A 13,344-nucleotide genomic window follows, 5' to 3' on the forward strand; every position below is an offset into this window, starting at 1 on the left:
GCATGTTTAATTTTAAAGTGTTTTATACTATGCAGTTCAGCATAACAAAGTTATCTGTAGCTTTACAAACAAGGTGTTCTTTGTAATATAGTCGTTTTATTCATATTCTTGTTAATCTGACCACTTGATACATTTTTTGAAGTAAGTGGGAAACTGTGAGATTGGAATGTGGTGAGAACAAGAGCTTTTTTGATGTATACAAAATAGAGCAAATGGTTGACCACCAAAATCATTTTCCTTGTGACCTGAGCCATGACTCTTGCATAATTAGAGGAAAGGTTAGGAACATAACAATGGCAGTCTGTTCCTCCCACTTTCTCCTTTTCTTTTTCATATTGTGTCAGGAACCCTTGGGCAGATTATCCTTCCTATCAACTCCTTTATATCTCTTCAGTTTAGAGAGCTCCTGTCAACCTCAGAATATGCTTCTTGCACACACACACAAAAAGACATTTGGTATGAAAGAGAATGAGAAGTCTGTCCTCTGATTTTTATTATAACATTTTTATAGGCAGAAGGGGTGTGTGTGTGTATAAATATATTTATATATACACATATATATGTACACATGTATACATATAAGCACATATTATTTATGGGAATTTAAAAACCTATGTAAGCTTAAAGTAAATGTTACGATGAATCCTTACATTTCTGTCACCTAGGATTCTTCATTTTGCCAGGATTATTCCATCTATCTCATACTTGTTTCTTTGTACTTTTTTTTCTTCATCTTAATTTCTTCTTTTCTTTTTCATCTTCTCCTTCTTCTATGTCTTCCTCCTTCACCTCTTCTTTTGGTGAAATTTTTAAAAGCAGATCTCATACATTATGTTATGTCACCCATAAACATCTCAGGGTGCATCTGTAAAGGATATATGTTTTGAACAAATACCATGTGAATATTACACCTGACAGTGTTCCCAATAATGTTTTTTTTTTGTCATGGCCAGGCATCAGGAATCAACCCGGGTCTCTGGCATGGCACACAAGAACTCAGCCGCTGAGCCACCATGGCCCACCCTACAATAATTTTAATAGCAGTAATACCTAGCCTATATCCAAATTTCCTTGACTATCTCAAAAATGTTAGTATATTCACATCAGGAAAATAGGTATACATTTTGTAGGTTAGAATGCTAGGGTATAACCTTTGTCAATAAGAAATTAAAGGAAATCTTGGTAAAGTTGCTATTTCTTATTAACTTTTATACATAGTGTTTTGGTTATTTGCTCTACATAATGAATATATTTATTTATATTTATTCTCTCTCTATATATATTAGATGGCTCACTGTAATTCTAAAGGAATATGAATTAATCCCATAGCAAACTATTTGGGGGAAAGGGTTACCATGCAGCATTTTCACTTATCCTATCCAAGAAGCAGTCCCTTGGGATCTGAGACCCAGAATACAAAATTGATTTCAGGATCTAACATTTAATATTTGGGAGTGCTGCAGTAAGCCCTGTTTTTACCCTCCCATTATGGGCTTAGCTGACCCTGAAATGGGTGAGGCATAAGTGGAATTGTCTTTTTCAACCTACATTTTAGTAGACAAATTTCTGAATTTGATTTCTTGGACCCTCTAAACTTTTTTCATCAGGACCCAGTTCAAAAAAAGGCCAAATACACACAAAAAAACAAATAATAAGTTTTTACAGGGCCCTGTGCTTGTTTGAAAGTGTTGTGCACTCCAGAAAAACCATGCCCTTTAATCATGATTCAATATTGTACGTGGAAACCTCTGATTAGATTGTTTCCATGGAAGTTGACTCACTCAGTTGTGGGTGTGACCTTTTGATTAGATGGAGATGTAACTCTGTCCATTCGAGGTGGATTTTGATTAGTTTACTTGAGTCCTTTAGAAGGGGAAACATTTTAGTGTTGCTTCAAAGCTGACATAAATGCAGACATTTGGAGATGCTTGGAGTGCTAATACAGAGAGCAAGTACCTAGGCAGGGATGTTTGCAGATGCAGAGTCCAGCAGACGTTGCCATGTGCCTTCCCATGAGATTCTAAGCAAGCCAGAATCCAGAGTTGTGTCCTGGAGGAGCTAAGTAAAGAATCACAGACACTTAGAGAGGAAACCACTGGAATCAAAAAGTGGAAGCCACAGAACCAGGAGCAAGAACCAGCAGACACCAGCAACATGCCTTCCCATGTGACAGATATCAACCTTTCTTGAGTCAAGGTATCTTCCTCTAGATGCCTTAGTTTGGAAATTGTTATGACCATGGAACTTTAAGCTTGTAACTTAATAAATTCCCTTTTTAAATGCCATTCCATTTCTTGTATGTTGCATTCTGGCAGCATTTAACAAACCAAAACAGGCCCCTTGTTTGACAAGCAGGGAAAAAATGCTGTTAAAGGTCCTCAAATATAAAACTTTTACCTTTGTTCTGTGGTCTGTCTCTCTTGACCTGTCATGGTATTTTTTATTTGCCATTTAATGTCACCTTCATCCAGAAAAGGGGTACCCATGGGGAGTGCTGACTTCCACCAGCACCTGGGGTCCTGCCCCATGACTGCTTTGCACATGTGGTCAGTCCCATGTTTACCGTCCAACCAGATATTGGATCTGACTAGGGTAGGAGGGAGTCAGTCTCCCTTTCAAAGGCCACCAAACAAGTGACCTATAGGAGATTACAACTTCCATGCTGGAACACCTTTGGTACCTGGATGGGGATAGGCAAGAACCTTAGAGCCAGTTTACCTGCTGAGTGTGTTATGATGCTGACAGCCTGGGGCAGGAATGATTATCACCTGAGATGCCAGGGTTGGGCATGGTCAACTCAACCCTCTCTGGGTTTACATCAAGGATCCTGTCAGGGATGGAGGACAACAGCAGAACATGTGCCTGCCTTCTAAACACCCCACATGACCTAGCCACCAGACTAGGAAGAGGGTAGAGAGGAAGAAGCCTGTGGGGAACAGGCAGCTGTGAACTTCACAGAGGCAGCAGAGAGGAAAGACCACACTTGAGTTCGGAAACCAACATCCCAGCAAATAGTTCCACTGTCCATCAGACTTCACTTCTAAAACACAAATTCAAAGATAAGATTAAGAATTTCAAGACTGTGACTACAGAGCATTAAACCTCAAGCACAGGGCCCTTCTGAACATGAAGCCCTGTTTTCCTGTACTGGTCACATGCCTGTGAAGCCACTTTGGCTGTGAGGATAGGTGAACAGAGATTTAGTATGCTAGTGCACATATATACATTCCCACTTACCTATGTAGCTATCTGTACATATTTAACATGTCCCTGCACTCCTGAAACAGAGTTGGTAAACCATAGCCCTGTGGTGGTTTGAAGCTGTATATACCCCAGAAAAGTATGTTCTTAAACTTAATCCATTCCTGTGTATATGAACTTGTAAGTATGAACCCATTTTGATGAGATTACCTCAGTTAAGTTGTGGCCCACCTCAATCATGATGGGTCTTAATCTTATTACTGGAGTCCCTGATAAACAGAGTGAAATTCAGACGGAAAAACAGAAAGCTACAGGAAGCAAGAAGCTGAAAGTCAATGGAAGCTTTAAGAGAAGGGACAGACCAGGAGAGGCCTCCATGTGCATTGTCATATGATAAAGGAACCCAGGACCAAGGATAACTGGCAGCCAGCTCCAGAACTCCAGTCATGGGGCAGAGACCAGCACCTGATGAGGCCTTAATTTTGACTTTTTCCTATCCTCAAAATCATGAGCAATTAGGGCAGGCCATGGTGGCTCAGCAGGCAGAGTTCTCTCCTACCATGCCCGAGACCAGGGTTAGATTCCTGGTACCAGCCCATGCCCAAAAAAAAAAAAAATCACAAGCAATTAAATTCTCATTGTCTAAGTCAACCCATTGTAGTGTATTTGCTTGAGCAGCCAAGGAAGGTAAAACAAGCCCACAGGCCATTTCTGTCCTGCTGCCTGTTTTTTCAAATAAAGTTTATTGGAACATAGCCACACCCATTCATTTACATATTGAGTATGGTTGCTTTTGAGCTACAGTGGCAGAGTTGAGGGGTTGCAGCAGAGACCATTTGGCTAATAAGCCTAAGATGTTAACTTTGTGGCTCTATAGAAAAAGTTCATCAACGCATACTTTAAGTATAAAAATACAACTTTTTTCTTTATTAAGTTTTTTCTAAATCATTAGGATATGGAACTTTGAGTTTGAAGATATATTAATCTTAAATTGTAACTTAATGGTTTCAGAGTATTTTACAGTACAGCACAGTGCCACATCCCTGGTGTCTCATCATGTAATGGCATTGCCATGTGAGGATATGACTAACTTTAATATCATTATCATACTAGTGGCACATGGCTTAGATAGGAGTATAGGAATACAGTATTGTTTTGTTTTGTTTTGGCATGGGCAGGCTCCAAGAATTGAACCTTGGTCTCTGGCATGGCAGGTGAGAATTCTGCCACTGAGCCACTGTTGCATTGCCTGGAATACAGTATTGTTGTATATTTGCATTTTGTTTTTTAGGTTGGTACCAATTTTTTTTTTAGCGATAAGAAAAATGGCACAAAAAGTTATCCGTTATTGTATAAGTTATTAATTTCAGTTGTGTACCATTGAGTAAGAAGTATTTAAGTTCAAAATGACCATAATGAAGTAATCAAAGCAAATATTTAAGAGTGGAGCCCCTAAATAAAAGAAATATATCAGAAGATTGTGGCTAAAAACATTAGGGTAAAAATATTTGAAGATTGCTCAAATCTATACCAGTAAGTTGGAAATTTAATAGTGACATTAAGTATGCATTGTATTGACACAGGAATTATTTTCTTAGTTCAATCGAATTAATTAGATTGTTGAAAGAAGTATGTCTATTTTGTATGGCTTTTTGTAAAGATAAGAGGAAACCCTACAAGCCCTAAAAGTAAGAAAAAATATTTAAGACCAGGGAAATGAAAGCAACAAGGAAAAAAGAATACTTTTTTACTTAGAAAATACTGAAATATTACTTCAGTATTTTCAAGGATTTGACAGATTATTTCAAGGAGAAAATTAAACACCTGTGCTTGGTCTTCACTGTGGAAAGAAGAACAAAGTGATTGGATCGCAGCAACTGGACTTCATAATAGCCTGAAATAAAAAACTTTCTGATGGTAAGAAGATTGAAATAAATTGCTAAATAGGCTATGGACCTATCTTCACTGAAATTTTTAGTTTTAAATAGTAGTAGCAATATGCTTTACCCAAAGACCTAGCTACTGGACCCTCTTGAGGTCCAGTGTCATCTATTTGATTCTGTAAACATCCTAGAATTGCACTGCTCTATCTGTTAAAAGTGGATAACAACGGTGTTAGCCTTTTCTACTTGTAATTTAGGACCTTCAGATTAAAGGAAAGAAAAATCTTTCTTATAGCTCTATTCTCTGATATGTGTCTATAAAGCCATATATTGTCTTAAGAAGGCTTTTAGGGAATATACTGAAATAATGGATGGCTTTTTGAGAACTAGACTTCAGAGACTTATTCAGTTACCGCTTGCAGTCTCACTCTTTCCGAAAAATGACTGGGAGAGGGGCCACTTGGGCATGCCTTTAGCACATGTAATCACACTGTCCTGGTGATGATGGAGAAGTTCTTCAGTTCTCTTTACACCCTGTTTCAGTGCTTCAAGGCATGTTCTCTCCCTGTTCCTCACTCAGACAACAGTAGTACCGGTCTTGGTTGCTCAGACCAGTATCCTAGAAGCTGTGGGGCTAATACCTAGAATGCTGAGGTCCTGCCCTTGGGGAGTTTTTATTCTAGTTGAGGAGCAGGGTACATATGAACATGCCTTAAGAATACTTGCAAAGCAGCATATCGACAAGTGCAAATTAATGTAGTGTGAACTTCATGCTGGCTACAGCCCATGAGAGGGAGAATCTGGTTCAATGTGTGTGATGCAATAAGCTTTTTTTTATAGCATCTTCTCTAAGTATGCCCTAAAGCATTGTTCAACATACTTAGATAAATGTGTGTTTTTATCACAGCCTTGCTAAGATTTTTGAGAAAATTCTTCAGCCTCACTTATGTCTAATGAATCAGCCTCTTTTGTTCTATCTTGTATGATGCTTCAATGGGGCAAATAGGATTTATTAGATTATGAAAATAATTCAAACTATGCCTGTTAAATAAAAGTCTTAAATTATTGAACCTATTAGTTTCCTAACATGCAATGCCAAATTAGTTTGTTCATTTTAAAATCATAGTTTTATTGGTAAATTCACAAAATTAGCAATAATTTTTTTTTAACAAAGGAACAGTTGAGAATCAATTCAGTAAAAAGTACAAAGTCCTTGGGCATTTAGTAGCTATGTTAGTAATTTGGGTAGTGATTTTATGTGGTAATATATGTATTACCTCATTCATGAAAACACTGGGTGGAAATACTGTGCTAGAAAAAGCATATTAATTTTTGCTTGTCAATAGATTTTCCAGAGTAGATAATGCTACTCACAATAATAATGTATTTTTAAACATCCAATGAATAAGCAGAAAATGTATATCTGAAAGCAGCAACTGTGGGCTGTTTAACATTTCAGGGCACAAATAGGAAAGAAAACAAGCTCATTTTGAAATTTTATACCTTATAGATAAACATTGGGAAATAAATGTTTGCCTTGGGGTAGGAATATAGAACTGTAAACTGAACTCAAGGAATATTTTTGTGTTTTAAGAAAGTCATAAGGTTCGCCAGCTTCTGACCCTAAACAAATATAATTTTTGCTATATTTTAAATTCAGTGGATGATATATATTTTGTTCCTTTAAAAATAAGCTTGCATGCTTACTGTGACTTTAAAATTTGGACTCACAAGGTCAATCTGTCATCCTTGCAGAGTGTTAAGTCTGCAATTTTGGGAACTGCCATGTAATAGATTTATTTGAAATATGTCCATGTAGTTCAGCAGACTAGGAAGCGTTAGACACAGGAAAGCTACATCTGCTTTTTTACAGTCCAGGAATATTGGTACCAATATCCACTAACAATATTACTAATTACTACATTTGTATACACGTTGAACAATATTTATTGTATGAACGTAAGCACACTCACAGAAGCCAATAATTCCGTCACCCAGTAAAGCAAATTGTTTTCACTTTTCTGTTTTATCTTCTACTTTTTTCCATATGTATATATAATCTGTACAAATAGTAGGCATAGTGTGTATACTTTTGCTCTTGCTTTGTTACATTTGGCATTATCTTAAGTATTTTTCTGTGTTGCTGCCTATTCTTGTAATAATCACTTTAATAAGCCTAGTCACGTGTACTTTTAAAGAAAAATAATGCAAATTTTGAAGAGAACAGACACAATTACAAATTCAGAATGCTTTTGCCATAAACTTCATTTGTTGCTTTAATTCAACAAATATTTGAGTGTACTGTGCTGATCTAGAATGAATTCTGCCCTTAAGGAAGGGAGTATTTAAGACAGTTATGCAAATAAATATACGTCAAAGAGAACATAGTATTCCGAGCAAACTACCCAGGAGTATGGGGATTTAGAAGAAAGATGACATCCTTGTAGGAAGTTTAGGATATAGCCTGCCATAATGGCAGAGGAAGGCATTCTGTTGGAGGGTCCAAGATGAGTTTGAACAAAGGAATAGGGAATGGGAAAATGAGATGTGTTCAAGGAACATATGTGTCTTAATTTCATGACATTCTTGTATAATTGATCTCAGTACCACAAGTGTTATGTTATAATAAATTGCCCATAGAAAATGGACTACTATAAGGCTCAAACATTCCAGTATAATGTGCTGTGGTTCAGGTGCAGAAGTTATTTCATATTTTAGGAATGCATGCATATTTTTTTCAGTCTCTTAGTAGTGTTTTCTATGTTATGGAAACTTTTGAAAATTTTGAAATTTCATATAATAAACACAATAAAGTGTCATTTTATTAAAAATATTAGAATCAAGTAGGATTAGTTTTCCAGAAATAAAGAATTCTCAATTATCTTAGTGATTTATTGAAGATTTCTACATGATTATTGAGGGTGAAACACAGAATGAACAGGATATCCTAGGTAAAATAGAGGACTGGGAGTCTAAAACCTTCGTGATTAAGCTTTTCTGCTGACTTTGTGATTAAGCTTTTCTACTAACTTCCTGAGCAATCCTCTCAGAGCCTCAGTTTCTTTCCCTGTAAAGTAAGAAGCTTGAATAAGTGATGGTTAAGGGTTTTTCTAGCTCTAAATTCCTGTGACTCTAGAACCATTGGGAATATTTCCCTGCCCCTCTTAATTATGAATCGTTATTAATAAAATTATATGGAGTCCCAAGTGTCATTCCATATGTTCCAGTTATTCACTCTAATTTTATAAAAATAACACTTCTGTTAAGATTGTATGAAATTTTACTGTCAGCAGCAGTTTTGTATTATTTTTTCATTATGTAGAATAATAGAACAATAAAATGTCTAGGCATTTTAAACAGTTTAATTTCAAGACAAACATCCTTTAATTTGTCATAAGGATTAAAGCCCTACCCAGAATTAAGAATGGATTCTTCTAGAGAGATTTTAGACACCAGCGATCCCATCAAGGGTGGTATTTGGAGGGGTGTAGTTAGCAAGTTCTTGGCAGACGTGTGAAATTGAATATCCTTGGCAAGAGTAACTCACCCATGTGAACTTATGATTATGAAGAATTTATCGGTGGACTTCTATTTGAGAATTATGGTATTATGCTTTCCCTTCCAGTGTTTCATTTGGTTTCTTCATAAATGCAGCCATGGAATAAAATGCTCTGGCAGCTTGGACTCATTCTAAGATGACTTAGAATGGGTTCATATTAAGTTGGGTGTTTTTCATGATCAAAATGAAAGCAAATATTTTTTTAAAAATTCTTTTAGTCACTTTTTAGATTCCCAGCATATTCATCTACCCTTCATTGGAGTCTCTGTGAGACAGACTACTCTACACAGAGATTCCAGATATAACTATAGACTACTTATGATTGTTAATAAATTACAAGGCTCAGATTATCATAGTATTCTATTGAACAGATGGTTAAATTAATTTAGCACTTTTTGTTCCTAACATCTTTACTTAAGTAGATTAAACAGACATTAGGCTTTTTGGAAAGACAAGACAGCAGTGTCCTTATTTCTGGCCTGCCTTCTGCCATCACTAATAATTTCTGGAGTTTCCTGTGTGGAATGAGAAATTATCCACTGTATAGAATTTCTCTACTTACAACTGAAGTTCTGGTAATCTTCTCTTTCTCTCTCCATGGTAATAAATCATGCAAATAGTAGTGTTAACTTATCATCAGAAATCATTAGTCAAGCTGTGGCTGTAAGTTCCTATAAAAGCACAAAGGAATGCTCATGTCTTCTCAGAGAGAGTGTTATCCCAGAAAGAAGGGGAGGTAAAAATAAATTTTTAGAATAATCTTGAGGAGGAAAAAGCTACTTGAAAGATTGTTGCATCACTGCAAGTGCTACCTTTTGTATTAGACCATCCTTTAGCTTGCTCAGAATTTTCTACACAGCAGACTTTCTGAATTCAGTCATACTGTGATGTGATTTTTATATTCTGTTTTGAATTAGAAACCTTATGGTGTCATTTTCAACTTGTCTGTAAACCGATATTGATCATAGAGTAGTAGGGCTTTCAGGGTGCTGGTGTTTCTAAATACACTGAAGAACTACTATGTGTAAATTCTTAACAGTTTTATATAATAAGAACCAGATATATTTTTAAAAGGGAAAGCCAAGACAGACTAATAGATAGATTGTATTTATTAATATCTATATTTAAAGATCTATATGTGGCTATATATTTTTATCTACCTTACTAATATGTAACCCAAGAGGTGTAACTTACTGATGATTTTCCTTGAACAGAGCCTCAAGTTTTATATCTCTAAATGCTGAATAGGATACCATAGATTTATCAGTTGGGATAGCAAGAAGGATCCCAGGTTGTCCAGCTATAAAAACAAGAAGAGACTGCTACAGCTCAACAACAAAAAGACAAGTAACCCAATCAAAAAATGGTAGAGGAGAATGAGCTGAGACTTAGCATCAAGGGATTGAGAAAACCTTCTCAACCAAAAGGGGGAAGAGTGAAATGAGACAAAGTGTCAATGGCTGAGAGATTCCAAACAGTCAAGAGGTTATCCTGAAGGTTATTCTTACGCATTAGGTAGATATCACCTTGTTATCCAAGTTGTAATGGAGAGGCTGGAGGGAACTGCCTGAAAATGTAGAGCTGTGTTCCAGTAGCCATGTTTCTTGATGATGATTGAATAATGATACAGCTTTCAAAATGTGACTGTGTGATTGTGAAAACCTTGTGTCTGATGCTCCTTTTATCTACCTTGTCAACAGATGAGTAGAACATATGGAATAAAAGTAAATAATGGGGAAACAAATGTTAAAATAAATTTAGTTTGTAATGCTAGTGATCAATGAAAGCGAGGGGTAAGGGGTATGGTATGTATAATCTTTTTTTTTTTCTGTTTTCATTTTATTTCTTTTTCTGTTGTCTTTTTATTTCTTTTTCTGAATTGATGCAAATGTTCTAAGAAATGAATATGCAACTATGTGATGATATTGTGAATTACTGATTATGTATGAAGAATGGAATGATCATATGTTAATGTTTATGTTTGTTTGTTAATTTTTTTAATTAATAAATAAATAAAATTTTTAGAAATGGTAGAGGAATTGAGTAGACGTTTCTCAAAAAATGATGTACAAATCACCAATAAGCATATGAAAAGATGGTCAGCTTCATTGAACCTTAGGGAAATGCAAATCAAAACCACAGTGAGGTACCACTTTATGCCCACTAGGATGGCTATTGGTAAAAACAAACAGAAAATAACAAGTGTTGGTGAGGATGTGGAGAAATTGGAACTCCTGTACATTGTTACTACAAATATAAAATGGTGGCACCACTGTGGAAATCTGTTTGGCAGTTCCTCAGTAAGTTGAACATATGATACGGCAATCCCACTCCTTGGTGTATACCCCAAGCTAGAAGAGAAAATGAAGAATTGAAAGCAGGGATTCGAACAAATATGCAATGTTCATAGCAGCATAATAGCCAAAAAGTGGGAGCATTCCAAGTACCCATCAACAGAAGAATGGATAAATACAATGAGGTATATACATACAATGGAATCCTATTCAGTTATAAAAAGGATTGAATTTCTGATTCATGGTACAATGTGGATGAATCTTGAAAATATATTTAGTGAAAATAAGGCTGATTCAAAAAGACAAATATTGTGTGATCTCACTTATATGGAATATCTAGAATAAGTAAATTCATAGAGACAAAGTAGATTACTTATAGGGGCTGGAGGTAGAGGGGTAATGGGGAGTTATTTCTTAATGGGTGCAGAGATTCTGTGATAAAAAAAAGTCAGGGTAATGTTTTCTGGTGATGGTAGCACAATGCTGGGGCATCTGGATATCCACATACAAAAAAGTGAAGTTGGATCCCAAATTATGCCATTTACAAAAATTAACTCAAAATAAATTAAAGACCTAAATGTAAGAGCAGAAACTATAAAACTCATAGAAGGAACATTCAGAACTATATTCAGGACTTTGTTTTAGGCAGTGGATTTTTAGACTTTATACCAAAAACAAAATATACACAAGCAACAAGAGAAAAATTAAATCAGTTGAACTCCATCAAAATTAAAAACTTTTGTGCATATAAAGAGTGGGAGAAAGATCAAAGGTGATGGTGTAGTTATACAGAGAAGGTTAGGTTTAACAAATGAGTATGAGTGCTGAATTATTATACTAATATTTCTTTTAGCTTCTAGTACCATAGAGCAGCTAGAAAAAAAAAAAAACCTAAAACCAAACTCTGATATCTGTTCTACAATTAATTGTTGTGATGTACTTTGAAATTTATTCCTTTTTTGTATATATGTTATTTAAACAGAAGGAGGAGTATAACAGAGGATATGGGATTTAACAAATGAGTATGACTGCTGAGTCATTATATTGATATTTCTGTTGGTCTCCAGGATCTTAGAGCAGCTAGAAGAGAAAATGAAAAATTGTGGAACTGTAACCAATACCAGGCTTTAAAATCTGTTTTATAACTACTTGTTAAGGTGTATTTGGAAATTTATTGCTTTTTTTGTATATATGTTATATTCCACAATAAGAAAAGGTTAAACAAACAAGAAGCTAAAGAAAACAAAATTTTTGTGCAGGGAAGGACATCATCAAGGTGAAAGGACAACCCATAGAACTGGAGGAAGTATTTTCGATTCATATGTTTGATAAGAGACTTGCATTTAGGGTATATAAAGTACTCTTACAGCTCAATAATAAAAAGACAATAACAAAAAGCGGGCAAAGTGTCTAAGTAAACATTTCTCCAAAGAAGATGTACAAATGGCTAATAAACATTTGGAAAAATGCTCAACATCCTAAGCAATCAGGGAAATACAAATAAAAACCATGAGATACCCCTTAACGCCCACTAGGATAGCTGTAATAAAGAAACAAAACAAAACCGATAATGAGAGTTGGTAAGGATGTAGCGAAATATGCCAGTCATATGTTGCTGGTGTGTTTGTAAAATGGTGCAGCCACTTTACAGAAGTCTGGCAGTTACTCAAAAGGTTAAACATAGAGTTACCATATGTCCAGTAACTCCATGCATATGTATTGAGAGAAATGAAAATATATCCACTGAAATTGTACATAAATATGCATAGCAGGATTATTTGTAATAATAGCTAAAAACATGGCAACAGTCCAATTGCTCATCAGCTGCATCAACAAATAAATGGATAAATACATGCATACATTGGAATATTATTTGGCAATAAAAAAGAGTGGAATACTAGGGGGTGCAAGGGTAGTTCAGTGGTAGAATTCTTGCCTGCCATGCAGAAGACCCAGGTTCAATTCCCAGTCCATGCACTTCCCCAAAACAAACAGACAAACAAGCAAAAAAGAATGGAGTATTGAAATATTATAAAATAGGGATGAACTTTGAAAAACATTATGCTGAGTAAAAGAAGCCAATTACTAAAGATCATATTTATGATTCCATTTATATGAAATGTCCAAAATAGACAAATATATATAGACAAGAACGTAGATTAGTGGTTGCCTAATGCTGAAGAAGCTTGGTGAGAGATGGAAAATGACTGCTAATGGGTATGGAGTTTCTTGGGGTGATAAAAATTTTCCAAAATTGCCTATAGTGTTGTTGTACCACTCTTTGAATATACTGAAAACCATTAAATTTTGTACTTTAAATGAGCGAAGTGTCTGGTATGTGAATTCTATCTCAGTAAAGCTATTTTTTATTTTTTTAAAAAAAGATTGTTCAAAAAGGGATATTTCA

At 35.4% G+C, this 13,344-nt stretch overlaps 1 protein-coding gene across 12 annotated transcripts in view; it reads left to right on the top strand.

Moving 5' to 3' along the window:
• The window catches only part of SDCCAG8 (SHH signaling and ciliogenesis regulator SDCCAG8), a 319,229-nt gene that overhangs the window by 157,872 nt on the left and 148,013 nt on the right, over window positions 1–13,344 (top strand). The gene's annotated exons all lie outside the window — the stretch shown is intronic.

Source organism: Tamandua tetradactyla, chromosome 7, assembly GCF_023851605.1.
Source record: "Tamandua tetradactyla isolate mTamTet1 chromosome 7, mTamTet1.pri, whole genome shotgun sequence".
Classification (NCBI taxonomy): domain Eukaryota; kingdom Metazoa; phylum Chordata; class Mammalia; order Pilosa; family Myrmecophagidae; genus Tamandua; species Tamandua tetradactyla.